At 40.3% G+C, this 14,556-nt stretch overlaps 1 protein-coding gene across 1 annotated transcript in view; it reads right to left on the bottom strand.

The window, feature by feature from the left end:
- Positions 1 to 13,494, bottom strand: part of PIGZ (phosphatidylinositol glycan anchor biosynthesis class Z (Gwada blood group)) — a 96,197-nt gene extending 82,703 nt beyond the window's left edge. The window contains exons 1-2 of the mRNA XM_077290402.1: positions 13,286 to 13,494; positions 13,013 to 13,171 (exon numbers count right to left, since the gene is read on the bottom strand). The gene's annotated coding sequence lies outside the window, so the exon portion shown is untranslated. The remainder of the gene's footprint in view (positions 1 to 13,012; positions 13,172 to 13,285) is intronic.
- Positions 13,495 to 14,556: the final 1,062 nt, after the last annotated feature.

The following is a 14,556-nucleotide window of genomic DNA, read 5'->3' as shown; positions in this document are numbered from 1 at the left end:
AAGAGCTTTCCAGACACAGAAACGAAACTACAGCTGTGAACTGGAACAAAATGCAAAAACAAACGAGGACTAAAGTCCAACTTAGCTGGGAGTTGTCTAGCAGCAGGAACATGCACAGAAAGGCTTCTGATTACAATGTTGACCGGCATGGAAGTGACAGAGGAGCAAGGTTAAATAGCGACTCCCACATCCTGATGGAAACAGGTGAACAGAGGGGATGATGCACACCAGTTCAATTCCACCAGTGGCCACCGGGGGAGCCCAAAATCCAATTTCACAACAGAACCCGTCATCCAAATTGGGGATTGTAAGTTACCAGGCCAAGGTATAATTGTTACTGAGGCTAAGGGAGATACAAGAGCAGTAGTGCTAGGCATGAATGTTATGCGACATGTGTTTCCTGAATTGCCTGCTGCCTTGCATACTTCTCTCCCTTTTGCTTGTTTCCTTTACAGGAAAGCTGTTCAACAGACCATCAAAGTGCTCTGGCCCAACAGAACTTTGCCAACTGTAAAGGTGAGATCTGCCATGTGCCTATCACCGACGCACGGCCTGTTGCCCTGTCGGCCAACAGCGAGACTTTAGTCTGGTGCCAAGCCAGACCATGAATTAACAATGAAGACTATGAAGCACTTCTTGACTCCATCCTAATTAAAGGACATCCCCTGGTAAAAGCTGCCAGAAGTATCATCGTTGTCTCAAATGGTAGAGTACCAGTACGGCTAATCAATCTGAGTGATGGACCCATCGAGCTATACAAGTTTAATTCAGTCGCTCAACTGTACAGCCTTGATCCTGAAGACATCCTAGATGACAAGACACTCGCTCATCAAAAGTCGATGAAAGCCGCTCCCAAAGGCACTAATACACGCATTACCTGCTGGTGGAATTAACCTAATGTCAGAGATGCTAACACTCCCATCGAACACATCCAGGGTGTCACCAAAGTTGCTAAACGACACAGCCAAGCTTTCAGCAAGCACCAAATTGACTTTGGCTGGACTTCCATGATACAACACAGAATCAAAACAGGTGATCATCCTCCTATCAAGGAAAGACACCGTTCAGTACCTTTTGCTAAATATCAGCAAGTAAAGACGCTGTTAAAGGAGATGAAAGATTCTAAAGTCATTCGAGAAAGTCAAACCCTGTGGGCTGCACTAATTGTCCTGGTGAAGAAGAAGGATGGCAACATAGGGTTTTGTGTCTACTACAGAAAGCTGAACAATGCTATGCACAAAGACGCCTATCCTCTTCCACAGATTGAAGAATCCTTCATGGCTCTTGGCTCAGGTGCATATTTCTCCACTCTTGACCAGCGGCTATTGGCAGGTACCCATGGCTCCTGAAGATAGAGAGAAGAACAGCCTTCACCACCCCAATGGGACTCTATGAGTTTGATGGTATGCCGTTTGGGTTATCCACTGCCCCTGCTATATTTCAGCGACTCATGGAGAGTCACCTCAAGTTCCAAAGCATTCTGTTATATCTCAATGATGTGATTGTGTATTCCCGTACTTATAACAGCACTTATGCCATCTTGCAGAAGTATTCCAGGTACTCATTGAACATTGCCTCAAACTAAAACCATCAAAGTGCCATTGCTTAAGCCGAAGGTCAAATACCTGGTTCATGTTGTGCCAAAGGTATCCAGCCTGATCCTGACAAAATCTCTGCTGTGACGACTGGGATACTCCAAGAACTGTGAAAGAACTGTGAAAAAAGTCAAGTGTTTCCTAGGTTTTGCGAGCTACTACCGCCACTTCATCCCTCATTTTGCGCAGATACCAGAACCCCTTACAGATCTGCTACGAGGTTGCCCTAGAGAATAGTACGACAGAAGTCTTCCAATTGATTGGTCTGAATGACAAGAAACTGCCTTTTAGATGCTGAAAAGCTTACTAACTTCCCCACCTTTCCGTCTATACACGGATGCCAGCTATCAAGGCCTCGGGGTGGTATTATCACAAGTCCAGAATGGCAAAGAGAGAGTCATTGCCTATGCCAGCCGAAGCTTGAGAGGCGCCAAGAGGAACGATAACAATTACAGCTCATTCAAGTTAGAGCTGCTAGCTCTTGTATGGGCCGTCACCAAGAAGTTCAAAGATTACCTCACGGCTACCCCCTTCACTGTTTACACAGACAATAATCCTCTCGCTCACCTTAATATTGCACTGCTAGGTGCTCTGGAACAGAGATGGGCTTCAAGATTGGCGAGTTTCTGCTTTGACATTAAGTATCGCAGTGGCAAGATCAACATCAATGCCAATGTGTTATCTTGTTTGCCCATAGAAGAAGAGCCTCCAGAGGAAGATCTGTGGGAGGATGTCGAGATGCCTCCCTTCTATCAAAGATTTGCTACACAGAACACCATTGCTGATACACAAACTGATGAAGCCTCTCAATCGAAACCGGATTTGTCCCAAGATCCATTGAGATGGCAAACCCTTCAAAATGAGTCTCGTGTCCTAGGAGAGATCTATAAATACCTGACTACTAGTAGAATACCTGCCCGACGACGAAGACGATTTCCTGATGTTGAGCTTAATCGTCTATGGAGACAGCGCAAAAGACTTCATTCAAAAGGACTTGATCTTGCGCAATTCCATGGACCCTGTTTCAGGTGAAAGATTATATCAGATAGTCTATATGTATATTTGCGCTGCGGGTGTCATACAACTCCCCCCTAAAGTTCCAAATAAAAACAATAATTAAAAATTGCACAAACGTTTATACCAGGAGGTGCCGTATATTATTGCTCATACACACCGTTACCTTTCTTAGTGTGGTTCCAGTAATCTTCATAGAGCGTTGTCAAAGGTCCTTGTAGCTCATAGATGACTGTAGCAAAATGTCCAAAATATAACTCCTAGATCGATCCACAATACTTCCAGAGCATAGGGAATAGGGTGTTATCCTGTCCCGGCCGGTGACAGTCACCCCTGTTACCCTATGGATAATTGCTCACTCCTTTAGCAGTGACACACGCTTACAAAAGCAACTTGCCGGCGAGGTGCAGTGAAGCTGCAGGACCTCGCGTGACGTCACAAGCATGTGATGCCTCACGTGATCGGCTCTCAGAATTGTACAGAACGCACCATAGACCAAAATTCATCCGACGCGTTTCGGGGTCAGCAGACTCCTTCCTCAGGGATGGTATGGTGCGTAACAAAAGGTGCTTATATAGTATTGCAGAATAAAAGCGCTGTGTTCACTGATTAAAAGCAAAAAGTTCAATTTCGCTATTAAGGCCATTCGGAATAAGCGTGTTCATTTCAAATATCCATCTGCTTTCCTCTCTTGACATTTGATGTATAAAATTTCCTTTTCGCCAGTTTTTCTTTACTACTTTAATACCCGTGACAATAGTGTCTTTTATTGATCCCCCATGATGTTTCTCAAAGTGTTGTGAAAGAGGATGACCTTCAAATTTCTTATTAATGTTCCGCAAATGTTCTCCAATGCGCACACTCATTGATCTTATGGTCCGCCCTATATACCATTTACCACACGGACACTTAATGCCATATATTAGTCCTTGAGTAGAACAACTTATGAAGTCCTTAATTATTATTGCTTCTCCATCTTGATTGATAATACTCAGCTGTTTTTTTATATTTAATTTTTTGCACAGTAAGCATTTCCCACATGGAAAAAAAACAGACAAAGTATTTAGTCCGTACGCCAATCTTGGAGATAGGGGTTTGCGGATTGTGGGAGCTATAATATTCCCCAGGTTATTTGCTCTTTTGTAAACAAATCTGGGATGTTCCGCTAATAATTCTCCAATTATTTTGTCCTCCCTCAATATGTTCCAATATTTCTTCACAATTTTTTTCAAATTGTGACTATTAGAATTATATGGGGTTATAATAGGAATATCCTCTATTTCCATGCTTTTATTTTTTTTTCCTTTTCTGTTCAAGTAGTTTTGTCCTTGGTTTCCTTCCAACCTGCTCTTTGGTATATGCTAGGACTTCTTTATCATATCCTTTTTGGCTAAATTTTTCTATTAGGATATCCGTCTCCTTATCATAATCCTCTTGTTGGGAACAATTTCTATGGGTTCTTATGAACTGACTTTTGGGGACGTTTAAAAGCCAGCTAGGTAAATGGCAACTATTCAGTGCAATATAGTTGTTGGAATCTGTGGGTTTATGGTATAGACTAGTTTGAATACTATTATTTTCTATAAAAATTCTTAAATCTAAAAAATTTACTTCTTTATTACTTGTGTTGGCCGTGAATTTTAAAAAATAACTATTTTTATTTAACTCCTCAATAAAATCAATTAATAAAATTGGGCCACCAGACCATATAAAAACAATATCATCGATAAAACGCTGCCATAGGACCAGGCCCGCCCGCAGTAGTCCATCCGTATAGATATAGTCTTCCTCCCACTTACCAACATAGAGGTTGGCATAACTGGGGGCGAACCTGGTACCCATGGCAGTGCCCCACTGCTGGGAGTAGTAGTCCCTGCCAAAACGAAAATAGTTGTGTGTAAATATAAAATGTATACAATCTGTAATAAAAGAAATTTGATCACCTGGTATCATTCCATCTTTAGATAAAAAGTATTTAGCTGCTTCACATCCTTTCTGGTGTTGAATAACGGTGTACAAGGAAGTGATGTCAAGAGTGCCTATTATGTAGTGCTCCTGCCACTGAATAGTTTGCAATTTTCATAAAATATGTGAACTATCCTTCAAGTAAGACGGGAGTTGGGGACATAATTTTTGTAAGTGGCAGTCCACATATCTAGACAAATTAGTTGTGAGGCCGCCTACCACTGAGATTATAGGCCTCCCTGGTGGGTGTGTCAAATCTTTATGCACCTTAGGTAGGTAGTAAAAATGTGGGACTCTAGGATATTTTATATTAATAAAATCATGTTCGTTTTTACTAAGAAAACCTTTTGAGAGTCCCCTTTTTATCAAATTCTGCATTTTTACAGTATACCTTTCTGTTGGGTCCATCTTGAGTACTTTATATGTACATGTATCTCCTAGTAACCGTAAGGACTCTGCGTTATAATCTTTTGTGTTCAGAATCACTATTCCATCCCCATTGTCAGCAGGTCTTATTGTGATTTCTTTGTTATCTTGAAGTTGTCTAATTGCCCTCCGTTCATCATTTGACAAATTATACTGTTTTTATTTGGAACTTTAGGGGGGAGTTGTATGACACCCGCAGTGCAAATATACATATACACTATCTATTTTGGCTTACTTGAAGGATAGTTCACATATTTTACGAAAATTGCAAACTATTCAGTGGCAGGAGCACTACATAATAGGCACTCTTGACATCACTTCCTTGTACACCGTTATTCAACACCAGAAAGGATGTGAAGCAGCTAAATACTTTTTATCTAAAGATGGAATGATACCAGGTGATCAAATTTCTTTTATTACAGATTGTATACATTTTATACTTACACACAACTATTTTCGTTTTGGCAGGGACTACTACTCCCAGCAGTGGGGCACTGCCATGGGTACCAGGTTCGCCCCCAGTTATGTCAACCTCTATGTTGGTAAGTGGGAGGAAGACCATATCTATACGGATGGACTACTGCGGGCGGGCCTGGTCCTATGGCAGCGTTTTATCGATGATATTGTTTTTATATGGTCTGGTGGCCCAATTTTATTAATTGATTTTATTGAGGAGTTAAATAAAAATAGTTATTTTTTAAAATTCATGGCCAACACAAGTAATAAAGAAGTAAATTTTTTAGATTTAAGAATTTTTATAGAAAATAATAGTATTCAAACTAGTCTATACCATAAACCCACAGATTCCAACAACTATATTGCACTGAATAGTTGCCATTTACCTAGCTGGCTTTTAAACGTCCCCAAAAGTCAGTTCATAAGAACCCATAGAAATTGTTCCAAACAAGAGGATTATGATAAGGAGACGGATATCCTAATAGAAAAATTTAGCCAAAAAGGATATGATAAAGAAGTCCTAGCATATACCAAAGAGCAGGTTGGAAGGAAACCAAGGACAAAACTACTTGAACAGAAAAGGAAAAAAAATAAAAGCATGGAAATAGAGGATATTCCTATTATAACCCCATATAATTCTAATAGTCACATTTTGAAAAAAATTGTGAAGAAATATTGGAACATATTGAGGGAGGACAAAATAATTGGAGAATTATTAGCGGAACATCCCAGATTTGTTTACAAAAGAGCAAATAACCTGGGGAATATTATAGCTCCCACAATCCGCAAACCCCTATCTCCAAGATTGGCGTACGGACTAAATACTTTAAAAAATAAAATATAACAATATAGGTATTTCGCACTGGTATATACTATCACCTACACTGGTAAGTTAGGTGTATAGTTAATTAGTTGTATAACTTACCAGTGTAGGTGATAGTATATACCAGCGCGAAATACCTATATTGTTATATTTTATTTTTTATTTATTTCTACAGTCCTGTGTGGTGACTGTTAGTATTTTGCTGCAGGTAGCGCTTATTTTACACCTAAACCAGCTCTTTTTAATTGGACTAAATACTTTGTCTGGTTTTTTTCCATGTGGGAAATGCTTACCGTGCAAAAAATTAAATATAAAAAAACAGCTGAGTATTATCAATCAAGATGGAGAAGCAATAATAATTAAGGACTTCATAAGTTGTTCTACTCAAGGAGTAATATATGGCATTAAGTGTCCATGTGGTAAATGGTATATAGGGCGGATCATAAGATCAATGAGTGTGCGCATTGGAGAACATTTGCGGAACATTAATAAGAAATTTGAAGGTCATCCTCTTTCACAACACTTTGAGAAACATCATGGGGGATCAATAAAAGACACTATTGTCACGGGTATTAAAGTAGTAAAGAAAAACTGGCGAAAAGGAAATTTTATACATCAAATGTCAAGAGAGGAAAGCAGATGGATATTTGAAATGAACACGCTTATTCCGAATGGCCTTAATAGCGAAATTGAACTTTTTGCTTTTAATCAGTGAACACAGCGCTTTTATTCTGCAATACTATATAAGCACCTTTTGTTACGCACCATACCATCCCTGAGGAAGGAGTCTGCTGACCCCGAAACGCGTCGGATGAATTTTGGTCTATGGTGCGTTCTGTACAATTCTGACAGCCGATCACGTGAGGCATCACGTGCTTGTGACGTCACGCGAGGTCCTGCAGCTTCACTGCACCTCGCCGGCAAGTTGCTTTTGTAAGCGTGTGTCACTGCTAAAGGAGTGAGCAATTATCCATAGGGTAACAGGGGTGACTGTCACCGGCCGGGACAGGATAACACCCTATTCCCTATGCTCTGGAAGTATTGTGGATCGATCTAGGAGTTATATTTTGGACATTTTGCTACAGTCATCTATGAGCTACAAGGACCTTTGACAACGCTCTATGAAGATTACAGGAACCACACTAAGAAAGGTAACGGTGTGTATGAGCAATAATATACGGCACCTCCTGGTATAAACGTTTGTGCAATTTTTAATTATTGTTTTTATTTGGAACTTTAGGGGGGAGTTGTATGACACCCGCAGCGCAAATATACATATAGACTATCTATTTTGGCTTTTTTGCTTATCACTGGACAATTTGGTAGTTGTGTCCTAATATTTGCTGCAGCAGGTTTAGTCAGGATACTGGTATGCAGCGCCCTTAATTGTTGTTTATCTAAAGATTATATCAGAGTCTAATTCCACGGCAATATGCCAGAATTGTTCTCGATGCCTACCACGACCAGTCTGGGCACTTTGGTGTACACAAAACTGAAGCCACTATACTCCAACTCTTCTATTGGATTGGGATGCATTCAGACATAGAGAATTGGTGTAGCGCATGTTCAGCTTGCAACCTCACTAAATCTGGTAAGAAAGATGCCAGAGCTCCTCTTCATCCAATCCATTCTCAGAAACCGAACAAACTAGTTGCTCTTGATCACGTGAAGCTTGATTCACGTATTAAGCTGTATTTAATCATGACATGATATAATTATACCATGTTATGAAGATGAAAGTGAATTCTACACAATAATTTTTTTTTGTGAAAAAATTCTTTTTATTGTATATATAAAAAATGTGTACCTCTGGTCCTCAATCATTATTGAAATTTTTATAATTCCTTATTTCAACATTATTAAGAAAGATTATAAAGTGAAAACATAATACATGCATTTATAAATAAATATGAATGCCTCCCATAAAATGGAAAACATTCTTACAAGGCAACATGATCAAGGAACTTTTAATGCACTAGCCACCAAAAGCAAAACTTGCTGAAGTACCTTATGCAATAAATGTATCATACACTGCTCAAAAAAATAAAGGGAACACTAAAATATCACATCCTAGATATCACTGAATGAAATATTTCAGTTGCAAATCTTTATTCATTACATAGTGGAACGTGTTGAGAACAATAAAACATAAAAATGATCAATGTAAATCAAACTTAATATCCCATGGAGGTCTGGATTTGGAATGATACTCAAAATCAAAGTGGAAAATCAAATTACAGGCTGGTCCGATTTCAGTGGAAATGCCTCAAGACAAGGAAATTATGTTCTGTTGTGTGTGTGTGGCCTCCATGTGCCTGTACGACCTCCCTACAATGCCTGGGCATTCTCCTGACGAGGCGGCGGATGGTCTCCTAAGGGATCTCCTCCCAGACCTGGACTGAAGCATCCACCAACTCCTGAAAGTCTGTGGTGTAACGTGACATTGGTGGATGGTGCGAGACATGATGTTCCAGATATGTTCAATAGGATTCAGATCTGGGGAACGGGCAGGCCAGTCCATAGCTTCAATGCCTTCATCTTGCAGGAACTGCTGACACAATGCAGCCACAAGGTCTGGTATTGTCCTGCATTAGGAGGAACCCAGGGCCAACCGCACCAGCATATGGTCTCACAAGGGGTCTGAGGATCTCATCTACCTAATGGCAGTCAAGCTACCTCTGGCGAGCACATGGAGGGCTGTGCGGCCCTCCAAAGAAATGCCACCCCATACCATTACTGACCCACTGCCAAACCAGTCATGCTGAAGGATGTTGCAGGCAGCAGATCGCTCTCCACGGCGTCTCCAGACTCTGTCACGTCTGTCACATGTGTTCAGTGTGAACCTGCTTTCAGGGCGCAAGTGGCAAATTTGCCAATTCTGGTGTTCTGTGGCAAATGCCAAGCGTCCTGCATGGTATTGGGCAGTGAGCACAACCCCCTATCTGTGGATGTTGGGCACTCAGACCATCCTCATGGAGTCAGTTTCTAACCGTTTGTGCAGACACTTGCACATTTTTGGCCTTCTGGAGGTCATTTTGCAGGGCTCTGGCAGTGCTCCTCCTGTTCCTCCTTGCACAAAGGCTGAGGTAGCCGTCCTGCTGCTGGGTTGTTGCCCTCCACATCTAATGGTGTACTGGCCTGTCTCCTGGTAGCGCCTCCAGCCTCTCGACACTACGCTGACAGACACAGCAAACCTTCTTGCCACAACTCGCATTGATGTGCCATTCTGGATGAGCTGCACTACCTGAGCCACTTGTGTGAGTTGTAGAGTCCATCTCATGCTACCACGAGTGTGAAAGCACAACCAACATTCAAAAGTGACCAAAACATCAGCCAGAAAGCATTGGTACTGAGATGTGGTCTGTGGTCGCCACCTGCAGAACCACTCCTTTATTGAGGGTGTCTTGATAATTGCCAATAATTTCCATCTGTTGTCTATTCCATTTGCACAACAGCAATTGATTGTCAAACAGTGTTGCTTCCTAAGTGGACAGTTTGATCTCACAGAAGTTTGATTTACTTCGAGTTATATTCTGTTGTTTAAGTGTTCCCTTTATTTTTTTGAGCATATGCTATTGAAACATACAAAGTTGACACTATGCTTTTCAATATTGTTAAATTACACAAATGTAACATAACATACATATAATACTGCTCTTAACACAGTTTAGAAATTATTCACGTTGCTCTGAAAAAGCTTCATTATTGCATACTCGACTTCAGACGTGGCTTGAAAAAGGTTACAACATCTCATTTACTATGCTGTTCCAGTGGCTTTTTAAAGAGGATTGTTTCTACACAGAAAAAAAGAAGAGAAAAAAAAATTCCTGTCTCATATGAGACCATGGTGAGTAAGGCTACTTTCACACTAGCGTCGGACGACGCACGACGAATTGCGTCGTTGCGACGTACCGACGCTAGCAGTGAATGCGCCGCAAAACGGGGGCAGCGGATGCTGTTTTTCAACGCATCCGCTGCCCCATTGTGAGGTGCGGGGAGGCGGGGGCAGAGTTCCGGTCGCGCATGCGCGGTCGGAAAAGACGGGAACGACGTTACAAGCAACGTTTTTTGGCGGCGACGGTCCGACGCAACACGACGCAACCGTCGCACAATGGTTGCAACGTGTGGCAATGCGTCGCACTGCGTCGCTAATGCAAGTCAATGGAGAAAAAACGCATCCTGCAAGCACTTTTGCAGGATGCGTTTTTTCTGCAAAACGACACATAGCAACGTGCAGTGCACGACGCTAGTGTGAAAATAGCCTTAGTTACAAGGTATAACAAACTAGCAAACAGCTGCACATTTTCACAGATAAAACAGTAGCTGTTAATTGATACATACTCATAAAAAAATGTGTATTCTGTCTTTCATGCATTTCTTATCCAACTTTAGGAGGAGTTAAGGTTAATAAGTGATAAATTAGTGTAAGTGTTACAAATTAATCTGATACATAATTGCATCATAAATAATTAAATTACATAACATTATCTTAAACGAAAATTGTGCATCGTGTATCAGTGAAACATTAATGCCATATGTGCTATCCAAAAAAATGAAGAAAAAAAGTTTTTTCCCCCCTTTTTTTCCTCTCAATTGTGGAATATAATATCCTTTCATAAATTGAATCCCTTAGGGTACCGTCTCACAGTGGCACTTTGGTCGCTACGATGGCACTATCCGTGACGTTCCAGCGATATAGTTGCAAACCACCCTGGGGGGTGAAGGGGTTAATTTAAGTATTTTATGATTTGGGGTTTAGGGTGTGATTTTATTTTATAACATATAGGGTATGTGCATTTAAAATGTGGAAGGCACACTTGTTTTATGTTTTAAGTGGTATACACACATATAAGTATGCGACTGTATCTAAATACAAACAGTGGACTAGGTCACAAATAGGCCTCATTCTGATGGGAATATTTTTCATGTGCTCAAAAAACAATACAGGTGTGTCATCAGTGATTTGGATCCGAGTGTCATCGGTGTTTGGTTAGTATGTAATCAGTATTTTTCACATGTGCATAAATAAATGAATTACAAAGCTTCTCCTACCCTTTGCAATGTTAAACAAGGACTGCATATGGATGACTCATTGACTTGCCTCTGAGTTTTGCTCAGACACACAATCCGTGAAAAACATATGGACATGTGAATATCAGCACAGATCACAATGGGTACATGTTCTATCTGGGAAACCTACGGATAGAACCTGTACGTGAAAAATGTATGTCTGAATGAGGCCGTGTAAACACATTCACCTTCCCTTTACAGTAGAATCGGCCGATTTCACATGATCCGACTTTTGAGAAGGTCGGGTTTCACAAAACCCAACTCGATCCTAAAAAAGCAAAAGTCGCTCAACCCTAGTAAAGATGAAACAGGCAGGGACCCCCAAGATTATAGGTGCAAATAATTCACAAACCACCTTGATATGTTTTGGTGTTGGAAACATCCAAGTTTTCGATAATGATTAAATAATTTTATAGAAGTTAAAGAGCTGGTCCACTACAATGTATAATGCTCCTATTGATTTAAACCTTTTAAATAAGTATTTTTCTAAATACGTTATGTTGCCATATTTGCCTGTGATGGGCGCTATCGCTGCTTGCTCAGTCCTGTTCATGTGACCCCCCGGCTGCAGCCACCACTGACATCCACAAATGTCATGTCAACTTCTGGAATCCCATGTATCACCGAGGCATTTAGCCAGTCGCACGCAGTCCCCCTGATTGACTGGGCTGTGGGTGGTGTTTCACCGCACGTCACAACCCAGTAGCCAGCGGGCGCTTTCCCCCTCTGCTCTGCTCTCATTGGCTGCAAACAAGCTGACATCAGCGGATGTCGGCAGCGGCTGCAGCAGGGGGTCATGTAACTTATTTAAAAGGTTTAAATCAATGACACATTATACATTGCAGCGGATCATCTCTTTAAGAAAACAGCTCAGTTATTTCTATCATTCCCCAATGCTTTCAAACGAGATGATGGAATTGCTAGTCCGCTCCAATTTTAAAAAGAAATGAGGAACATGGGACCTCGGATCCAATCATCAAAATGGTTATTGTGGAAAAATACAACTTCAGGGTGGTTACACACACAGCATGTTTTACATGTAGCTTTTTGAGCCAAAAGAAGTATATATTTTTTATTTTTAGCTCCCATTCCTTTTGTATCCGCTTTTGGGTCTAAATGCATCAAAAATTGCAAACCAAAAAAATAATGTGTGTAAAACCGCCCCAAAGAATTTTCTCTGGAGTTAATTATCGAGCATAATCATCTTAGCAGCCATATGTCCTTCTATAAATCAGGTCTCAAAGTCGCAGCTTCTGATTTATAATATAATTAAAACAGAATTGTTAGTACAGTATCAATTATTTGTACAATAATGTCATTATATTCTATCCATCTATTATCTATCTATCTTCGCTGTAACAGGCAATAAACATAAAATAGTTAGTATTAGTGGGGGTGTTAGAGGATAACAAGATTAAATCAGATTATACTTCATTTTGACCACTAGAGGTTGCTGAAAATCCCACAGGAGATACAGATGGAAGGTTTTAACCACATTTATGCTGGGTCTTCTAGCAATCGTACTATGCATTTGATGCGGTGTGATGTAAATCAAACAATACCATTCACATAAATCTATCCCTAAATATACATGATTTGTTCATGTGTACAACTGTACATAGGAATATATTTTATGTGTCTCCTTCAAAATCTATTTGCCTACCTCCTCCAGTGTGTTAATGGACGTGGGAACAGTCCATTATCTCCATTTCAGTAATACCGTCCGTGCTCTGCCTTTAAGCTTTGTCCTTGAATTAAGTGCATTTCATTATTCTACATTTCCATTCATGACTTCCATGCCAGAGGACTACCAACAACAAGGCTGTGGAGAAAAGGGATGATCCTATGAATGAGTGCAGAATAGTAATATAAAACCTACATATACATTGTGATGCTGAAGACCAGGGAGAGCCTTAGAGGATGACAATCCACTCACGTTTATCCCCATCCTAGTCTGCATCAGCAGCAAAGACAATCCAATAGAGCAGCCGAGGCACAGATTGTCCCTGTTCTTTACTGACGCAATCAAAAACACATCGGTGATAAATGAATTATTTACGCGATACTATATGAAAGGCCAGGAGGCAGCGTTTTGTGACAGGATTGAATAGAAAAGCGGAACCTTCTTGTAGCCAGAATGGAGAAGCTCCCTCTGCTGACTGCTAAATGTTACACTGTGAAGTAGCCAGAGGGAATAGCCAACATAAAAAATAAATGATTTCCTGCATGAAAGACAAGGAGGTGCATTAGTAGAACAGTTATTTGTGCATAAATTGGTATATGTATATATATATATATATATATATATATATATATATATATATACAGTATATATACAGACAATGACCTCAAACACACCTCCAGGTTCTGTAAGGGCTATTTGACCAAGATGGAGAGTGATGGGGTGCTATGCCAGATGACCTGGCCTTCACAGTCACCAGTCCTGAACCCAATCGAGATGGTTTGGGGTGAGCTGGACCACAGAGTGCAAAAGGGCCAACAAGTGCTGAGCATCTCTGAGAACTCCTTCAAAGATTGTTGGAAGACCATTTCCGGTGACTACCTCTTGAAGCTCATCAAGAGAATGCCAAGAGTGTGCAAAGCAGTCATCAAAGCAAAAGGTGGCTACTTTGAAGAACCTAGAATAGAAGACATATTTTCAGTTGTTTCACACTTTTTTGTTAAGTATATAATTCCACATGTGTTAATTCACAGTTTTGATGCCTTCAGTGGGAATTTACAATTTTCATAGTCATGAAAAATCTTTAAATGAGAAGGTGTGTCCAAACTTTTGCTCTGTACTGTATGTATATATATATATATATATATATATATATATATATATATATATATATATATATACACACACACATGCACACACACACACACACAGTGGGGGAAATAAGTATTTGATCCCTTGCTGATTTTGTAAGCTTGCCCACTGACAAAGACATGAACAGTTTATAATTTTCAGAGCAGGTTCATTTTAACATTGAGAGATAGAAAATCAAAAATAAAATTCAGAAAACCAAGTTGTATAAATTGTATAAATTTATTTGCATTTTGCAGTGAGAACTAAGTATTTTATTCCCTACCAAACATTAAGAGTTCTTGCTCCTATAGACCAGTTAGACGCTCCTAATCAGCTTGTTACCTGCATTAAAGACAGCTGTCTTGCATAGTCACCTTTATAAAAGACTCCTGTAC

This window comes from Ranitomeya variabilis, chromosome 2 (assembly GCF_051348905.1).
Source record: "Ranitomeya variabilis isolate aRanVar5 chromosome 2, aRanVar5.hap1, whole genome shotgun sequence".
NCBI lineage: Eukaryota > Metazoa > Chordata > Amphibia > Anura > Dendrobatidae > Ranitomeya > Ranitomeya variabilis.
The sequence above is the reverse complement of the archived record's forward strand: the minus strand, read 5'-3'. Positions and strand labels throughout refer to the sequence as shown.